The 11,271-nt window shown below is 44.4% G+C and overlaps 1 long non-coding RNA gene across 1 annotated transcript; it reads left to right on the top strand.

Annotated features, from left to right (window-relative positions):
- The first annotated feature begins 314 nt into the window (after positions 1-314).
- On the top strand, positions 315-1,578 carry LOC115253050 (uncharacterized). The gene is made up of 2 exons (XR_003891375.1): positions 315-428; positions 1,172-1,578. It is a non-coding gene; the product is annotated as an uncharacterized lncRNA (long non-coding RNA).
- The last annotated feature ends 9,693 nt before the right edge of the window (positions 1,579-11,271 follow it).

The following is an 11,271-nucleotide window of genomic DNA, read 5'->3' as shown; positions in this document are numbered from 1 at the left end:
CATCAAAACCAGCCAGTCACAGCCCCCCAGCAGGACAAAACCGGCGCTCAGCCGTGTGATGGTGCCGTGCTTTTCAACCTTCGGATCCTTGGATGTCAGTCAAACTCTGTTTAATGAACTGTTTGTTGCTATAAATGCTCTTTTTTATTGAAGGATGCTTTTTTTTATTCTTGCACTGCAAATCCCAGAATGCATCAGTGTGTATTAGACATGGCTGATGCTGCTTTAATCACAGAATCTAAATCAACCCCCTTTTTTTTCTCTTTTTTTCCCAGCTGCCTGGCTGCTGAATTCCGGACCTTCTCTGGCGGTGCGGAACACTCGACTGCGGTTTATCCTCATCGACCTTCAGACACCGACAGCCATCCGTGGAGGCGGTCCGGAGGGTCTGATTGGAGAGGAGCGGGTGATCAGATGGAGGGATGCAGGTGGGTTTAGAGATCGGAGGGATGAGGGGATGAGGGGATGAGGAGGAGCTGGGATGGGATGAAGAGGGAGACGTGGACGTCAGAAGCTGCTTGTGCCCGTCGAGTGTGCGAGACAGAGCAGCTTTAAACACATTTAACAGAATCCCCATCTTATTTTTCTGCTTTACATGGAAACGTGGCCTGAAGGCAGCAGATTACCTTTAAATTCTGTCTTTTAATCCCAAACTTTCCAGCCTGGAGCGTCAACAGTTTCTGCTAAAATGACCTCTGACCCTCTGAGACCAGGACTGAGATTTGTCTTCCCAGCAGACTTTCAGCTGACACGCCAGTTCTCCGCTGATCCATGGCCGTCACATCTTTGGGCTGTTTTGACAATGTGTGTGTGTGTGTGTGCGTGTGTGTGTGTGTTTGTTGGGGGGGAATATTGTTTTGTGTGCAGGGGTGTGAGGGCGGGGGGTCAGTGAGGCTGGGAGGATTTATCACTGCATGCAGGGGTATTGATTTTTAACCCCGGAGTGGTATTGGCTCTATAGGAGGCTCTAATCCCTCTGCTGACACACACACACACACACACACACACACACACACACACACACACACACGCATACACACACACACACACACACACACACACACGCACAACCAGCCTTGGGGAACATTGATTACACTGTAATAACATGTAAGAACTTTGTTTTGTACACCGGTGAGGTCACATATGTGCACTATTTCTTTACTTTATTTAGAATGAATCTTGTCTTTCCGAGGACCCGTCCCCGTCCCTCCTGGTCCCACAAGGGGGGGGCGGTGGGTCCAAACGCCCCGTTTGCTCCCAGAAGCTTTGCGCTACCGGCGACAGTGGAGGCGCCATCCCGCCGCTCGTGAGCCGAGGGGGAGAACAAAAGAGCGCGAGGGGGAGAAAAGTGGATTTTCCTTCCAGTAAACGGACCCTGGAGCCGGGCCAGCGCTGAACAAAGGTTCTGAATGGACTCCTTCATCGCTGGTCTGAGCAGAAACATGTGTGCGCTTTTTACAAGAAATGATTATTTTATGGGTGATGGAGAACATGGTGCAGTTTAAAGCTGAAGGAGCCCCTCCAGCACGTTGCTTTACGGTCACAGAACCGCTCCAACCGCAATAAACCTGATTCAGAGTCACGTTTGTTGGTTTTAAAAGAACAAATATTGGATTTTTCTGTGTTTGGCTGCTTAGGAGAGAAGTTTAAAGGAAGGTTTGTGTCTGAAATAAAGTCTGGATGCAGGATCCAGAAAATATCACTGCCCTCTGAATTAGATTAAAAAAGGGCAGCGATGGTTTGTGCCAACTTTTAATAGAAAAAAGCAAATCAGAATTAAGTTAAAGTAGAGAAACGGAGGAGGAGAAATAAAAAACCGCAGGATTATTTTATAATCATCACTTGCTTTACCGCTCGTCCCTGTAGGGGGCGCCAGATACCACAGGTGTCGTATTTATTCCTTTTATGGAAAGAAAATAGAATCTTTCTCATCCTCAGCTGTTTGGATCAGAACGTGAGGACAAATATAGATAATTAGATTGTTCTTGTTGCCATGGCGAAGATGTTGGAGGCCCTCGGAAGCAGAACCTCCGTGTTCCTCAGCCGCCATCTCTCCATCCTGTAATCGCCACCACCTGTTATCTGACTGCCTCCACCTGTTGCTAGTCTAATGAGACGGTTGCCGGGTGACAGCATCGATTACGTCTAACTGAGCTCACCGCGGCGTCCTATCCCTCCCTCCCTCCCCGCTTTGTCGTGGTCATTTAGGCGACCTGCCTCGCCCACCAGCGGCGACCCCAAAGGTCAAAGCCATCAATATTTTCATTTTTCATGTCCAATAAAATTGTCACACGTTAAGCGGCTGAATGGACGACGAACCGTGACCTCCATCTACTGTCAGAACGGCGCCCACCGCATCTCATTTAACCCGTCTGATCTAGTCAAGGCTGCGCCGTCGCTGCTGCCGTCGCTGATTCAGGGGAGTCAACACGGACCACGTTTGATCGCAGGAGGATGAAAAAGCTGCGTTTGGGCTCTTTTTTGGATCAAATTTAAAATCAATTTTTTTTTTTTTTTTAAAAATGCGTCAAATGAGATGACAGTTAAACACATGAAGTGGCCTCACAGAGGGGTCAAAGGTCGGCTGAAGGGCCATAATGAAGGAGAAAGACGGCCCAATTATGGTCCCTTAATATAAATATCGACAGCAGCCGTAGCTGAAGCCTTTGGGCCGCCGACCAAAGCCTCGTTAACTCACCTGTCAGATGAAATTAGCCTGGTATCGCCCGCCCGTCGAGGTGACGGCAGGGATCCTGGGCCAAACAGGCGCCGAGGCCCCGCTAGCACCCACTAGTGTGTGTGTGTGTGTGTGTGTGTGTGTGTGTGTGATATAATGGCCATAATCCAGAATGACACTTAAAAAAGAACACAGTGGCTTCATTAGTGAGCTGACGGTCCAGCCTGCCGGGTGTTAATGGTGAGCCGTGACTGGTTTGGCAGAGGAAGAAGAACTTTAATAACTGTCTCTCTTAGGGACGACTGTTGCCAGGGACACCAAACTAAAGACGCATACAAAAGGACTGATGGCGTCCTGTTGAGCCGCTTACCTACGGCTGGTTATTTCTGTTAGTTTTTTTGCTGTTTGCGTTGACCAGAACCACAGGAAGAAAACCGAAGCCCTGAAAACTGGAAGGCTAACTCCATTTCTGACTGTTGCTCTGACTGGCTGCTGCTGTTCCACAGCCAGAAATCCCGAAATAGCCACAGTAAAACGAGGCTTTCAGTGAGTTAATTACAGCCGCCGCTACAGTCAGGTCGGTCAGCTGTTTTCTTCTGTAAACAAATTCTACAAATTCCGGCTACCAAAGGAGGAAAAAATCATGTCTTTTCCCTGAATGGAACCAGAAAGTTGCTTGTTTTTGGTTTGTGAAGCAGTCAGACGGCAAAAATGCTGCATTTGTTTACACTGAGGCGATTTTTCTGTATTTTTTTGGGACTGTCACATGATAAAGAAGCAGCCTCTGAAACTGGGGCTGGACTCTGTAAAGGGGAGAACTGGCCAAGACACCCAACAGCACCATTATGTTATCAAATCTGGGCTGGTGGAGGTTCACCTGCGCAGGGGTCCGAGGGTCTTGTTGTCACAGGTGCAGTAATTCATCCCGGCCTGTAGAGGGAGCCCAAACAACTGCTGAGCTTATACTGTGGTTCATCTTCCGGCACCAACTGCATCGATCCGAACATCAAGAAACCCCTGAGCCCACCGCTGCTGGACGTCTGAGGTGTCTGAGGTAGTGGAAGCTAACCGGGAGACCTGGCTCCATCCAGGACTCTCCTCGGCTGGAGAGGAGCCTACATCCATCCTGGGAGGACCTCGCCCCTCCCACTCTTACGCCCACGGTAGAAGCGCTATCGCAGATCGTTCATCCCGCTGTCAGACATTCTTTATATATTTCACTGTTAGAAAACCCAACAGGACAGTAGATACATTTACAAAGAAAATATGTAAATGGTTTTACAGTGAATGCCAAGGCTGAACTGTTAATTCTACAAAAAAAATCTATCAATTTCATGGATCATTGTTGTATATAAATAGATCATTTCCTGTACTTTTTACATGTAACTACTTATTATGCGTCAATAAATTGTAAAATTAACGCGGAACTATCAGGCAAAAAACTATTTAAACTGGTAGAACAACAGTAAAACTGTGCATGTTAAATGGAGCTGTTCTGTATATTCTACATACAAGCTACTCATTATATGCAGTAGTTGTATGTTTTAATAATCAGTTTAAAATGATTAGAACTACACCAAAAAAATGCAAAAATACATCATGATAAAAGACAAGAGAATATCACTTTTAGGACATTTATTGAACAGCCATTGTGATTAGTTGCAAACAATTAGATTCACTTTTTCAAAATATAGAGCATGCAAAGACGTTGGGGTCCAGGGTTGTGTTGCTGGTTTCTTCCTGCAGTGGCGTGGAGGAGCCACTCATCAGCCACGGCTGGCGCCGCAGGCAGACGCACCTGCGGGCTCGCTTCAATCTACCGTGCCATTTAAGGAGAGAACTCCCATGTGTTGCGGCTTTGATGCTTTGTTCTGCCTGTTTCCCTTGCGTCTTCCCTGCTTGTTCGAGGTCTCCGTGTCGTCTGCTGGACCTGCGAACGTTCACCGGTCCTGCGGACGGCACGGGGACCTCCACCGTGCCGGGAAGACACCAAGGACACAAAGGCAGTCCTCCTGGACTGCAGGAATCTCAGGAGTCCGATTCTGCACGTTGACAGGGCTTGGCCTTCTCCCCAACTCCAAAGAATGGACCAGTTCCTCAGGAAACTTACTCCATGGAATGTTGTCATCCCACTGTGTCAAGTCCTGGGCTACTGGAGGAGGTTGGTGATGAACTTTGCGGTGAAACGGTGTGCAATGACAGCGAATGGGTAGACGAAGCTTCCACAGATGATGGTGAGCTTTTCTCAGGAGTTAGGTCTTTAAATGACAAAAATAAATAAGATTACGATTCACACCGTGCAATATTGCCCAACATCCATATTTGCTTGTGAATTTTGATACTTGTGTGGTGTTTTACATCCATTTCTGTTTCCAAACAGAAAGAACCTTTCTGGCTTGTACAGGTTTTAATGCTTTCATCAAATCAGCCTCCGTCACGAAGTGTAGATCATCATAGGTCTCGACTCCAATAGACTCCAAGTGGTCTTTCAGGATGTTTCTGTCGACTGCTGGAAGTTCTGGTAAGACTTCCAGTATGGCGTCATCTAGGAAGGATTGCTCCAAGTGACTCATATTTGTACTAAAGAAATGTAACCAACAGACCAGAAAAATATGCAGTGCATAAAGTTAACAGAGCAGAAAAAGGCATCAGGTTACACATAATGTCAAACTATTTACACTGAGAAGTGAGCTTTAACTGAACTTTATTTTGCCACAATACTGGGTTTTAATGGAATGACCTGGTAGCCACCAAGAATGTAAGTTACCAAAGGATAGAAATCAGGCAGGTCATTAATGTTGATCCAGCGTAACCCAAGACTGTCCTTTGTCACAGAATACAGATGGAATTCTGAAAGGAAGATGCCTTTGGAGATATCCATCAAAACATACACAGATGTGTCATTTTGAATCAAGATGAGCAAAAGCTTGCCAAACTCCATACAATCATCATTTCTGTACACAGGAAACTGTACTTTTTTATATGCAGTGCCTTTGTACTCAATGTCTGTGGTAACTGTGGTTTTGATTCCTGGAAAGGTTAACACCTTGACTGCATGTTTAATAGTCTTACTGTATAGGTTTGGATAAAATGGACAGCTGTCCTTCACTTTCAGCAGTTTATTGCATTCCTGCCCAGCCAAAAGATAAGACTGATACATCTGATGATGCTCTGATACATCTGATGACGCTCTGACAATGTTTGACAAATGTTTCTGAAGTTTTTTAAGTGTCTGGCACATCTTTTAAAATAACTGTTTACTTTCAAACCTTAGCGTCCATAACCTAATTAATGGACCAAATTTCAACAACAGTGCTGAATAGTGGCGCAAATAGTGGTGCTTGGGTTTTAGTTGAATTTCAGGAAACAACATCTTTCTCATCTCCAAATATTCTTGGAGCAAAATGTCAAGATATGCTATCTGGGGCAAAGAAATATTCTGAGCACAAATAAGATCCACAATATCTTTTAGTTGGAGAGCCAACTGCCATACTTCATCCTCATGGTTTTGCACTTTGTCACCAATCAAAACTGGTAGTAACCTCAAAAAGTTCCAGTTTTGAATGTCTTGTCCTGATAACTTGTCCCCATCAGGTTTGACAGCACATGGCTTCGTGAGTGCTTCAGATCCTTTGTATTTAAACTGTTTGATGCGTCTGTTTAAGAGTGAGTATGTGAACCATTGTTTCATTTTTATAATGTGCTTCAAGTACAGTGCTAGATCATATGACAACACTCCTTCAAAAAGGTCATGACCTAAACATGGTGGGAGACCAGGCTGGGATATGTGAAAAGACTCAAGGGAATTAAAGATAGAGTTTACCTTTATTCCTCTGACGTCTTGGATGTTTCCAGCCTGGAGATCAGCAATAGCTGTGTCACACGTCTCTCGGTGCGTGGAGGACCACAGGTATTCGGCTCAGCCTCAAACTCACTTCTTGTGATCTCACAGTACCGACAGAAATATCGAGAGCGACTGAAGTTCTCTGTAAACCCACCTATGCAATGGGAACCCAAGTTATCCCCAGCAATGCAGTAAAGACCTGCTTTTACAGTTTCTCCATCGACATTTATTCCATTTGTCTCCAATGATTTCAGGTCTGCTAACAACTCAGAGAAAACACTGGCTATTCCAAAATGCTTAAAGTCATTCTCAACACACAACAATACTAAAAACATATTATCAGATGAATGGGTAAATTTGCTAATGAAAGATAGACTGCAAGGACTTTGTGTGTCTTTTTAGCAGAGCCTAGCGGATTCACAACTTCAAATGAATCTTGGTATAAAATGAGTTTTAAGCTTTTAGGGTTTTCATTAAAGAACTGGTTACATTTGAAATTTTGACCATCATATAAATCTGTAAAAACCTCTGCATCGGGATCTCCAAACTGTTGCGACTGTACATTCCTCCATAAATTTGACTGTAAAAAGTTCTTCAGAGTTTCTGCCACTGGTATGTAGTAAGCAAATTTTGGTTTCATGTTTTCATCCATTCCCAATGCCACTTCTTGGGGCTCTGTGTATTTAAAAAGTTTTGTGAATGTCTTTCTGGTGTACACTGTTCTTAATTGTCCCTGATGACATGCAGAGAACAAATCTGACTCTTTAATGCAGTCACAGATTTTAGTGATTGCTTCATCTGAAAATGGCGGACACACAATGAAACCGCACATTTTAAATAAATAACAACAGAAACAGCTTGTGGCTCAAGCATATTGTGCACACGGTAAAAATGGCCCTTGAAAGCCGAGTAAGTAGTAAAGGTTTTATTACAGTTGGCGCCAACACATTTGAAAAGACAGCGTGGCTCGTTCCTATGCACTCTGCAATGTTGCACATAGCATCGTAACGTAACCAATTTCTTTTTACAAAAGACACAGGTGATCATTTTAAAAATTTCAAGTGTTTGTCGGTCTCTTTCTGCTTAATAATTACGAACTGATATACTTTTTGAAATATGGAGAATTGCTAACTTACGCCATTTGCTATTAGCACACATTTTTGCTAGGTCTCCCAAAGAAAGTGAGAAACCTTACCGTGCAAACTTTAGACTTTCCAATTGCGTCACTACAGACCCTGCAAAACTTATATGTAGTGTGTCGATTTTTTGTAAAAATCTTTTGAAATGAAAAATGTCTGCGATTTCTGCTCTGTTCCGACCCGTTCGCGAGTGGTGTCAGTTGTGTCCGTCAACGAGGAGCTCGCGCCTTTCCACGTCTTTCCATCATTATCCAATCAGAGACGAGCTTAACCCGCGCAATTTTAAACTCAAAAAAAGAAGTATCGGAAGGAGGCGGCTTTATTGCCCAGGTATCAGCCTCTGGAGAGAGGCGCTGTTAGGTTGATTAGCCAGTGATGACGATGAACTGCCTATTATGAGTATTATGAATATTGTACCAGTACTGGCTTTCTATTTGAATTATTATTTAAATAAATATTATTATATAAATAATTATTGTTATTATTATTGTTGTTATTGTTGCTGTTATTATTATTATTATTATTAACATCAATAATAATAATGGGCTGTAATGCATTAAAATTTAAAGACAAAAAATATATAAAGATTGAACAGTACAATAGGCTCCTAAAAACAATGTCATTATAAGTTTATATTTTTAAAAAATATAAATAGATAGGCAGTAAACGGTTTCACGTTACAATGAAATTTTGTGTGAAATCACATTTGGACCTCAATTAACATAATTTCATCAATGTTAAAAGGAATAATTTTGGTAAAAGGACAAACTTGTGAAGGGAATAACATAGTTTTTGTATTTAAAAAAAAAAAAAAAGACTAAAACAATAGTTTTTGCAATATTTGCATGTCAATTTATCAAAGTTGCTTTGTTATGAGTATTGCAGTATTTCCCGGTTTCTTTTGCCAATATTTGTAATTTTAACAAATAACTTCAATTTAAATATACACATATTGTTGTAGTAAATCTAACAAAGTTTACAAAATTTCACAGTGATTTAAACAAAAAATGTATTTGGGTTTACAAGATTTTTTTGTAGGGATTTTACAATGTTTTTATGTACATTTCACGGTCTTTTTTTAGAGTATGGATTTATTTGATATTCTTTATGGTATCTGTGGCTGGAGGCTCTGTTGTGTGTGGGATTAACAAAGCCCCCTTCATCCATTCGTCTTGTTCCTCACCAAGCTGAGCCGCAGTCCAAACTGTTTCTACATCCAATCACATAAATGAGGACACGTTGACGGCAGCTTTTTAAAATTAATAATCACGCAAACCTTCAATTCACGGCCGACTTTAAAGAACCCTCGTTACAATAATAAGCAGCTCATTCTGAAACATCCCATTTAATCATCTTCCAAAGAGATCCTGCTGAACCTGGGGTGCTCGGCTGGACCTTTCCCGAGACAGGAATTATCTTTTATTGGATGCTGATGATGTTAGCTGTCCGGGGGCCAGACGAGGGGGGGATGAGCAAAAATTAAAATGAGAAAAGGGCGAAATGGAGAATATTAAAGAGAGCCAGAGAGCATCTGAGGGCAGGAGCGCCCATCTGTAATCATCAGACATCAAGCTGGGGCCCAGGGGGGGTTTGTCCTGGCCCGGACTGCTGTCCCTCAGAATGATCGGCGTAACCTCGGCCGGGGTTCGATCCCACCCGCCCTGAGTCAGCACTTCTGCTCCCACTGCCATTATTGCCTCAGTTGCTTCCGATGTTGAGCTCGTCTCCGAGAGGAAAAAACTGCCACCGACAACGGAAACGCCGGACCCGGAAGATCTAAAACCTTGGGAATGGGGGGGAAAATGATGGGATGCTTTGGACGCAGATGGTGGCCATCTGCCGCATCCATCACGATGAAGCTGTTTTGTAACTGCCGTGTGATTCATTTAGCTTTCCTCATCATCAACTGGGAAATTTCCAAGAAAGATGGAAGTCATGTCTCTGCAGATCTGAGCTACGCTCCTCAGGTGCTGAGGAGACGGAGCGATTCCTCTCGGCCGTGCTGCGTTCAAGCGGGAATACGCCATGTTTGGGGAAACGGTGCAGACGGTGCAGCCAACCATCAGCTTCCTCTGGCCGGTCCCGGCGATGTTACCCTACACCTCCGGGAGGCGTGAATGAACGACGGAAGCTCTGTGAGGTCAGGACAAATGTGAGAGGAGATCCGTGAAAAGCGTGTGTTCAGGCCTGGAAACACATTATCTCCATCCAGCATCTGAAAAGCGCTCCTCTGGCACCGATGCTCTGCTATTTTCACCGACAGGGGGTCCGTTCTAGTTTTCACACCTAATTTTAAAGATGGGACGCGCCGCCGCCATTCCGAGAGCAGGAATAAATTGGTTTGAGAGGGATGTTGCGCAACGTCCTCCCTTGATGCCGCCTTTTTGATTACATTTTCCCACTTTTAACTGCAACAGCAGATATTCATCATTATTTGGATTTTACCTCTAAATAGCAGGAAATAAGGAGCGTCGCTGCTTTCGCACCTCCACTCTGATCTCAGATCAGAGTCTGATAAACAACCGAGGCGCCGCGGTTGAATTAAGGTCGCGGTGAAGGATGGCAGCATAACAACAACAGGCACAACACTGCGGCTCCCCAACACACGACTCTCCTGCCCACCGTATCGGCACATTTCAGCAGGAGCTGCGCTTCAATGACAGAAACAAGGTCAGAGGACTGTGACAGTCCCCCCGCAGGACCCGGGGGGACGACGTTTTTTCCAGCACAAGAACAACCGAATCACAAGGAGAGCGATGTGGCCAAGCTGGATCAGAGATGGACGGCATGGAAAATGTGAGTCACAGCTTCCATTTTCAGTCTCTTGTGTCGACAGATGGTTCAAAAGTTCGGTTAATCTGATTCAAATCTTCCTCCTCTCAGACGTGTTCCCATTAAATACCATCACCGAGGTGAAATCCTCAGTGTAAACATGGACCACGGAAGGGCACCTGGGAGGGCAGGAAGCTCCCACAACAAGCGGGGGGCACCGACTCCACTTGTTCTTCCCGATGGTCCCGTCGTGACAGGAAATCATGGTAAAAATGAGCCACACCAACTGAGTTGAAACCGTCGTGGAAAAGCAGCGGAAGGTGAAATCCCTCCTGGATCTGCGGGGTTTAAAATTCCCGTTTAATCTGAAGAGAGTTTGAGAGATAATATCAAAGCCCGCAATGATTTTAACTGCAAAGCGGAGGTGCAATATCAATTCAAGATGTTCAATATTTAGAGCCGACACGGCCGCTCGCTCTGCAAGCTTTAATATCAAGATTTAATCTTAAAAACCTTCAAACTCAGGAGGACAAATGTCACCAACGGGCCGTCTGATGAGCTGGCCGATAATTGAGTGCATAAAGGATTCAGACTGCAGATGAGGAAGATTTGCAGCCACAGTAGAAACAGCATTTAATCCCTCGCCGACTGGAAATTTAAGGAAGCATCTCTGACTGCTGTTTTACAGGCCGCTGGTATTTTAACACCTTGTGTTTCCCAATGTGTACTTCAGTTTACAGGATGAGGAGAAGGGTGTCTCCCAGACCATCCCAGACTGTCTCAGACCATCCCAGACCATCCCAGACTGTCTCAGACCATCCCAGACCATCCCAGACTGT

This window comes from Takifugu rubripes, chromosome 16 (assembly GCF_901000725.2).
Source record: "Takifugu rubripes chromosome 16, fTakRub1.2, whole genome shotgun sequence".
Taxonomy (NCBI): domain Eukaryota; kingdom Metazoa; phylum Chordata; class Actinopteri; order Tetraodontiformes; family Tetraodontidae; genus Takifugu; species Takifugu rubripes.
Note: the sequence above shows the minus strand (reverse complement) of the source record. Positions and strands in the feature narration are given on the sequence as shown.